Consider the following 9,982-nt stretch of genomic DNA (forward strand, 5'->3'; position numbering starts at 1 on the left):
AAAGAACTGGAATTTGAACCTGCATCAGACCTGACAGGATTCATTCCTCTCAGCACGCTGGATGCTGACTTCCTACATCCTTCATGTTCCAGCACCAAGTGCTTCAGTTGCTGCTCTCCATTAGAACAGGACAGCTTCTGTACCCAATTGCTCCAGCACTTCAGACTGTCACACATAGGACTTATTAAGCCTGGAAGTTCTCAACATTTAGAAACTGGATCACAAGTGACATTCCTACCTTGTTTAACCATATCCCCAATTTTATTTGGATCCCTACAAAGGTATTATTCATACCAAATCAGCCAGAAGAAACTCTAAGAGAATGACCCTTAAGGGGGGTTGGGTAGGTTTTTGGTTGCCTTTTGAGGCTTTAGGTGTTTATTTTTACTGGGAGTTGGTTATAAGTTACTATAGATCTTACCCAGAAGGAAAACGAAGTGGGACTCAGGGATCTTTCTCTTTTCCTTTATCATTCTTTCTATGGTTTGGAAAGGGGGGCTGGAAAGAGAGCAGGGGGAATGTGGAGGTATATGGGGAAGATACTACAAAAAGTGGATTGTTGAATCAAGGCCCTAACTGTGTTCACAAGGTTGTTTTTAATTCATTGGTATAGAAATTTATATATTGATGCAAAATAAGTTTAATTTTGATACATTGGTTTAGAATTCAAACTTAAGATTCTTCACATACCACTCAAGTAGAATACAAGGTTTACCTTAATACTTTTTTTTATTAATTTATTCTTGTTACATCTCAATGGTTATCCCATCCCTTGTATCCTCCCATTCTTCCCTCCCTCCCATTTTCCCCTTACTCCCCTCCCCTATGACTGTGCCTGAGGGGGACCTCCTCCCCCTTTATATGCTCATAGGGTATCAAGTCTCTTCTTGTTAACCCACTATCCATCCTCTGAGTGCCACCAGGTCTCCCCCTCCAGGGGACATGGTCAAATATGGGGCACCAGAGTATGTGTGAAAGTCATATCCCACTCTCCACTCAACTGTGGAGAATGTTCTGTCCATTGGCTAGATCTGGGTAGGGGTTTGAAGTTTACGGCCTGTATTGATACATTGGTTTAGAATTCAAATTTAAGATTATCCTTTACATACCACTCAAGTAGAATACAAGGTTTACCTCTAATATTATGAAAATGCTACTGCAGGCTGTTTAGGATAAGTAAGTTAGACAAGTTAATTGTCAATGATCAAATTGTGGTAATTTCAGTTACTAGTCTATTTATGCCACAAGGATATACATCCTAGATGTAACAGATAGACATGATTCTATAGACAGATAAGGTAAAATAGTTAAGGTCTTCAAAAACCTCAGAGTCCTACAGAATATGGCATTTAAAGATGTTTATATTGTTCTAATGATTGTTTGACAAGACAAGTTAACTCATGGCAGCACCCAGCCTACCTCAAAGATGATGAGCATCAATGAACCTCCTCATGGAGATGGCTTCAAATATGGCAAACAAGCCACTGGGCAAAATGTCCTCATTTCGACCACTGACTGAATTCTGCCTAAAACTTAGCAGGCTTGGATGCAGACAGAGTTGGTAGCCAAACTCTGCCAAGACAGAGTAAGAAAGTCCTCAATAGTTCCTGTCTCACAAATATGTCTGTTAGGCTGCCAAGAAGAGACTTGATACCCTTTGAGCATATACAGAGGGAAGAGGTCCCCCTCAGTCACAGACATAGAGGAGGGGAGTAGGGGGAAAGCAGGAGGGAGGGAGGAGTGGGAGGATACAAGGGATGGGATAACAATTGAGATGTAATATGAATAAATTAATAAAATATTAAAAAATATGTCTCTTAAATATATTGGGCCAAAAGGCTGAAGACAATGCTCTAATATTTTAGAGAGCTACGGGTGACTGCTCAGGTAGAAAACTGTCTCTATCATTTTTTAAAATTATTATTAAATTTGGAAGCTGCTAACGCACACTTCCTGTTTACTCAGGTAATTCATTTTACTCCTTCTCAAGTCTCTGCTGAGGTTGAAGACCAAATTAAGCCTAGTTGTTTAGTGGTTAAGATGTTTTTAGGTCTAGATAGATGTTTTAAGTTGATAGAGATGAGATATGATAGATATTGAGTTACATTCAGTATTTTAGACTCACAGAGATAGGAAAATGTTTTCTGCAAGGCTGCCAAAGACAAACAGCCAAAACACTATGAGTATAACATGAATGTAATTCCTGAATGTTCGTGGTTCCTCTTGCTGTATGTAGTTTATTTTATATAGATGTAATAATATAAATGTATATATAAAAAACGTTAATGAAAAAGGGAAAAAAAGAAGAAAAGAACTAGCCATAAGCAACTATATTTTAGTCAGTCGTGTTTTCAGGTAAGATTTACTCATTTCTTTTTACAGGGAATATTGTTGGATGTCCCTTGATTGCCAGACCCAGTTCTAGATGCCAGAGCTACAGGAGGGGGTGGTAGTAGGCATGAGGATGAAGGGGAAGAGTCAGCAAAGAAAGAAAAATAAACATTTATATTTTCTAAACATAGCTAATAGAATGGAGGCGTGGCTGCCTTGCATGCTTGAGGCCATGAGTTCCATCCCCACAAGAGTGAAAAGCAGGCATTCTACTGGTGGGGAAGATCAAGCTGGAGAAATCTGATGGACCGTGAAGAAAACATGAAGCTGTCTACAGGGACAAGCAGTTGCCAAGCTGACATTACCCCCTTTTAGATGGGGTGATATAGTAGTGATATGCATTGCTGATTTAAACGGGGCAGTCGTTTAAAATATAATCTTCTCTTAGGAAGTATATTTAAGCAGAAAGAGGGAGGCAAGAAAGTGAGGAGATCAGGCTGGACCAGAGTGGGGCTCATGCTGATGCTCAGGCAGGCCCACTAGTCTCCCAGGAAGGAAACATGTTTTACACTGCTCCAATGGTCTCGTGATAACCTGCCCTTGGAACTAAGAACAGGAGCAATGGCCTAGGTTTCTGGGTGGAATTAGGTATGCATCTGTGTCCAATGTGTTAAATGGGGGAGGGGGGTCCCTTTATTGCTCCCTCTGCGTTCCATCCCAGGGTGAGTGCATACATTCATGAATCGAGGACACAAGGAGGTCTGCTGTCATTTTAAAGCTCTTGCTGGCTTTGTTTTACCTTCAGACACTTGGAATAAAAGAATCCTTCATCTCTAAGAGACTCGTGAAAATGGTCCAGAGAAAGGATGATTGCAAAAATTCTATTAGCATAACAAAACCCCTCCCGGAAGCAGACTGGCTTAGTGAAATCCTAATCAATGTTGTTGGCTTCTAAACCTTGGTGTGTGCTGCTTTTGTGCATTTCTGACAGAACAGCAATGCCCCTACGCTTCTTAGAGTTAATTCCTTCTGCAGAAGCCACAACACATAAGAGTAAATTTTTTCCTTAGACTAGATGACTGTGACACAACATACCGCAAACACAGTGGAAACACAGCAATCCTATAATTACAGAGAATAATGTCAGGATTCTCTGCCTTTTCCTTTCAATATGGCACATACTATGCCTTTTAAAAAGCTCCATAAAATATTTGGAAAGCAAGACTTTAGAGATTTGTACAGACCGATTTACAGTGAGCCCAGAAGGAAAAGATTCTGCCTGTGCCCAGCTGCAATACTGGGCAGTAAAGTCGGAAGAGTGAGGCCACGGATGGACTTGCCTGCACCTGGGATCCTTGATGGTCTTTAAATTAAAAACACATCACTATCTTGGCGAAGCCTTTCCATGCAGCATATGGAAAGAGACTCACTCTGGGAACCAGGAACCGTTGGCAAATGGGCACGTGAACGGAAGCTGGATGGCTGCGGTTTAGAATGGGCCTCGAACTGCCAGGCTTTAGCTAGCTCTGTGGCCAAGGTGGAGCCCACTGCGGTGCAACTTTTTGTTTTAGACAAAGAATGTGGAAGTGCTTATGGACATGGAACACCTCAACATATGAACCTCTCGTTTTTTTAATGAACCCATCATTCAAACGTATTTAAGAATTTCAATATAAAAGCTTAGCTTTTAAACAGCGAGTAAGAACTTTTAGAGATTTTAGTAAGTCACTTGGCTGAACTCAAAGTTTTCCTTGCTCCAAATGGATTCCATTTTTTTAATGTTGCAAACATTTCATGCTGGTATCAGTATTTTGCTTTCCACTCAACTGCACATTCAACAGCAACACACACACAAAGTTGACCTGAATACACGAAACACTTGATAAAAAATATGTTTTTATTTGAAAAGTGTGCAAGAACAATCACTAAGTACAGTTGCCAACAATACTATGCAAACCCAGATACCACAAACTCATGGGATGCTATGATTTCTGAAGCCACTGGAACTGTGAAAGAACAAATAATTACCTGACGGTGTTTGTAAGGAACCACAAACCACAGCCCGTTCAGGAGCACATTGGATAATCCACACTCAAAGCTTTAAGTTACATTTAAAGCATTTGACAAAACTGAGATCGGTACAGGAAGCAGACAAAACAAACATGCTCAGGTTAAAAGGATGGACAATAGTACTGGAAGGTAAACTGTTGTTACACCACGAAGCACTTCAATGTTGTTAGAAAGACTACTTTCATTACATAAGTAAAGCAGGATACTTTATTTTTCTTAAGTTCAAATACAAGAATCGTTTAGACATAAAATTTTATTTGTACATGGGATTTTAAGCAATTTGTAATATCCTATGTTGAATCTAACTGGTTTCCTCGAAAGAAATACAAGATGACACATTATTTCAAACAGTAATATGTTTTTAACAGTGACATCACGGTGACTGACTGTCCATTTAGAAGCCCTACTACAATGACTGTGATGACCCTGCTATACATCTTACCATGGGAAGCGACTCAAGTTAGGAGCAAGCTTCTCATTCTTAGTTTGTGGTAAAGGTGTCTGCTTAGAAAGGCAACATTTTCTATCGTACTTTTCTTCTGAATCTAACTCGAACCTTATGAGTTACTCGACGTCTGTAAAAAGGACGCCACATGGTCCTGAACTTGTCATTTCTGCGCATTTTCCTTTCTGCAACAGACTCTCAGTTAAGGAGAATCTGGGGACAGGAATCACATGGAACAAAACAATAAGTGTGTGTGTCTGAGTCCTTACTATACACTGTCTGACACGAGGACCACATTTGCTAGTTAATAGGATAAGCTGGCTTCTGGCACTCACTCAAGACTTTGCTAGCCACAGTGTTCATGACCTCTCAGAAAGGAAAGAAAGCACAAAGAAAATTTAAACCATAGAAGAATCCCTAAAAATCGGCATCCTTTTAAGTAATTCCACCATTTGGGTACTATTTCACCTTTGTTGTCGTTTTTGGCAATAATCTTTTCATATATTAAATTACAAAACATTTCTACCATAAACTGTTGGTACAAAGAAAGCTACAGTAAAGCTTCTTTAAATGTTAGTGCTTGAAAAGTTAAAGTCTATTTCATTAAGACTTTCAGATTCATATGTAAAATATTTCTAAGTATCTTAAACATTTGGTAGTCTTATGCTTTGTTTTGCTTAGTTATAAGGGCATGAACCCTACTAAACAGGCAAGATTAATTAGGAAATATTTTCTGTGGATCTAGTTTTAAGATGATAAATCTTTTCCTTCTCTACCTTAGTCGACCTACGGCCTTCTTCATGGTCGCCTACATTGAAAAGCCCGACTCAGCTAGCTTGTCATTCTTATTTCTGTTCATATTTTTTGACCAGGACTGTCACTGTGGCTGGACCCCATTCAAGAATCAAATGATGGCAGAATTTTGATGAAGTCTTCTCTATGCCCAGTAGTGTTTATCATTTCTACACTGTAAGTCAGGCAGCTCCATGTGTTGAGATAATACTCAGTACTTAATTGTTATGTTTCAGATTTACAAAGTTACCTCAGAAATGAGCTGACATCACCGTGGTCAAATATCAAGAAAGAAATTAAATAGACTAAATTCTTAGGCAACCATAGCTATATTCTTGGCATCTTTTAAAATGATAAAGCTTTCTTAAAATATTCAAACTTGTTAGGTCATTTTTTCAGTATTGTAAAGCTTGGCAGTAGAAGATGTAAATCAAGTTTTCTATCACTTTGGCTAAAATTAGCTCCAGTTTCCCCTCCCCATGTTGCCTGAGGGCCAAACCCAAGTCCTCAAATACACTACTCAGGGATGTACATTTGAGTTTGTATATCTCCAAACTTTTATGAAGTTACTACAGATTTCAGCAAACCAGGGACTCGAAATGTTACTTCTTTATAGGTGGAGTTGGAATATAACTCTAAAATCCTCTATGAATAACAACTTGTCTTCAAATCTTGAATGTGACACATACCAAGGAAGGCATATTGTTTTCTTGCTGAAGAGAAGAGAGGTACAGAACAGTGAACGCTCCCCTTCACAGGCTCTCTCAGGTGGCTCACGTTGTTTAGTCACACACTAACGGACACTAATGAGAAGATGCCCTGGCCTCATAAAATCTGCCGGTTCCCACTAGACTCAGTCTGGAGCTTAAATGTCTTTGGAATGAGGCTGTTATTACACATTTTTAATGTTGTCATGCTGTCATTTAAGGTTGTTTACTTATGTTTTTGATACAAAGGATAACACAACATTGATTAGAAGAGCTTTTGCCCAGTCATCTTACATATATAGGTTGGCAAACATTAACTGTAGAGTAAAACAAAGACTCCCAGTGATCCATAGAATGCCCCATCTGAGCAAAAATTAACAGATAAAATACTTTTAAAATGCTAGCTTTAGTGGCATTTTTGAAGGAAATTGATAGAAAATTGGCTAACATAGTAAATTATGATATTTGAAACCATTACAGAGAACTACAAATATATTCCCCAACATGTAGTATTTTCTCCACTTAGTCATGGTTTGTCACCACAATCAGACGAAGAGCCACATTCTCTGTTCTTCATGATTTTGTATATCTTTCAGAAGACAATTCTTATATACAATTAAAAATAGCACTGTACCAATTTATAGCTAACTCTAATCTAATAGCAATTTCTAATCTGCGACATGTTAGGAGAAAGTAGCAATAACTCCCAGGTCCCAGTTAATGCTCTTGCACCCTTTGCTGACACTATCAGATGACTTTCAGCTGTTTTTTTTGTTTGTTTGTTTGTTTTGTTTTGTTTCGTCTCTGCTAGGCATTTCAGAGACCCAAGATGAGCAAAAACAACTTATGTTATTGGAGACAAAACCTGTCCCAGAGGTGTTTGAGGCACTGAGTTCAGGCACTGTAAACATCAACACTCGAGACTCGGCCTTGTGTCTATAAGAAGTATCGTGGACACTCCATACTTCTCAAAAACACAACATAGCTCACTACAAGCATTTGGGAGGTGATTATTAAGAGAAAATATCAGCTAAAAAATATATGTTGTGGTGGGGTAAAAGAGACATATAGCTCTTTGAAGTAGAATATTCATGGCACCAGATCAATTTTAAGTTATATAATGAAATATACAGAAGTAGAATCTGGGTGTCACAGGAGAATAAATTTCTAACAGTGGTCAAATAGATTTCAAGGCCAGACATCAAAGTTTACAGACAGAAATATTTCTAAACCAAGTGTTTCTGAGTAGAATACTTTTGTTTTTGGCAGTTTAGGATGTCAACCCTCTTGAGCTTGTTACACAACACCTGTTACTCTTACAGGCACATTTCTATATTTACAGGCACATTTCCATATTTACAGGCACATTTCCATATTTACAGGCATCATTGCACTTCGTTTCATGCTACAGTTATCAGTGATGCTCTTAAAATGGGTCCCGAAAAAATTCCTTATTCTGACAATAAAAGAATCTTGCTCGTTCTGGTCAAAGCAAAGTTGCCATGTTACTAGAACACACTGATAAACTGAAAGATGGAAAAGTAAAGTCTCTTCACCATTACAGGACTCAATCATCCCCGTTATGGAAATATTGGTATGATTTGAATCAAAATCAGAAATAGATTGACCTCAAGAGACTCACCAGATTTTGCCATAGCTGTGGTCATCCTTTCCACTTTCCTTCCAGAAGACATGTCACAAAAATTGACTGTTAGATTTCTACATTTATGGCACAGACACTGAGATCTTGAGGAGTGTCTTAAACCGTGGGAATCGAAAGGAACACTAACCTAAATACATCGTGCAAGCTGGAATGCTGAGCTGTTAATGTAGAGAATTGGACCAAAGGTCTAAGCTTCCAGATCACATGGATTAGTGGCACAGTTCTGGGCCTAAGTTGTCTTTAAACCATTTTATGTAAACACGCCCTTGGGTCTTGTTTGTACTTCTGAAATGGACTATACACCAGGTGGAGGTCAGCGGGAAAAGGTTGAAGATGGCACTGGAATTTTGTATTGCAATGTTTGTAACTTTTAAAGGAGTCAAGAAATGCAAAAGTTTGACATTAAAAAAAAATGTAAAAGAAGAGGCACTGTCCTGTCACAAGTTGTATGCTCATTATAAAAACAGAAAATTTGAAGCAATTTGTCTTTGTTAAAAGTACATTGTCTTTATTATTGGTAAAATTGATCCACAAGTTTAAACACTACTTTGATAAGATTGGCTTATATATACCCCAAATTAAGATTAATAAAAACTAATGCAATATGCATTTTTACAATGATAAGAATAAGTCAATGGGAAATAATTCTGTGGTTAATTCTAGAGGAAAAAAGAGATAGCTTTCAGGAAAAAATAAACCCACTGACTATAGTTTTGGAGAGACGAAGGAACACAGCTCCATTCTTGGTAATTTCTCAAGTACTTCTCAACTATATTTTTTTCTCCTGACAAAGTAAAAACATTATAATAAAGAATGAAGCATCACCATATTTTGTTGACTGATGGCATGAAAATTCAGGGTGACCATACTTATAAGTCCATAATTATTTTAAAGTGATTGATCTATAACTTCATGAACACACCTTAATTTCTGTAATTGCTTCAGTGCAGGGGTGAGTGTGGCTTAGAAGGAAAATGCAATGTAGTATTTCTAGTGCTTTTCTCAAATGAAGCAAAAGCCACAGTTTATACTCATTCTTTGTTTTCTACCAAAAATGTAAGACAAATCTAAAGTTTTCTTTACTACATTTGTAAGATATGTACAATAAAAATGGTTTATTTTTCTTGTGACTCTTTATAAGAATTTGATAAAAAAAATAAAATGTGAACTTGGGCACCATCAGAAGCAATGCTAAGGGTTTAAATTTTTGAATTGGAGCCTCTGAAAGTACTGTCAATCCGAACTGGTGATGCTTGTCCTGATCTGCTCCAGTGGCATTCGATTAAGTTATTCTCTCAGACATACCTTAAAGATCCGTTTAATCTCACCGTTCAAATGTCATATTCCCATGTTTCATTTTCCTCCAGGGAATGTCCCTTGCACTTTTCCATCCACAGACCTGTAATTGTCTCTCTGCCATTTATTAGGAATGTAAAAATGGCATTAGTACACAATTTCCTACAGAAGCCTGTCGTTAACCCATCCACCACGTTAGGGCAGTATGGCTTATTGGGCAGACATAGTCATCCTTAATAAGCCACACAGAATTCTTTGTTATGTATCCATTTTTAGGAATATGTTTTCCCCAGTGCAAATACAGAAGTATGAGTCATACTTCACATAAGTAGTTGCAAACAGAAATCATTCTTTCATATTCTCCTTTTAGTTAGTCTATTCCTTTCTCCAGGTTGTCAGTAATATGTGCTTTTGTCTAAAACTCGCTGATACTTCTTTTCATATACACAAGTTTATAAAAATACAACTGATCATTCACAATGCTGAGACCACCTTAGGAAAGCTTTGATTTTTGTTTGGAAGGGGCTCAGAATAACAGCACAGTTTTTTTTTTTTAAACGCTATTGACTATTCTGCTTTATTAAAATAGATTGGGGTTGGATGAGAAAGACATGCCTTTGTTCATGATCTACTCAAGAACAACGTTGTGGTTTGTCACTGTTTCAGGACACGGCATTT

The sequence above is a fragment of the Acomys russatus genome, chromosome 20 (genome assembly GCF_903995435.1).
Source record: "Acomys russatus chromosome 20, mAcoRus1.1, whole genome shotgun sequence".
Lineage (NCBI taxonomy): Eukaryota > Metazoa > Chordata > Mammalia > Rodentia > Muridae > Acomys > Acomys russatus.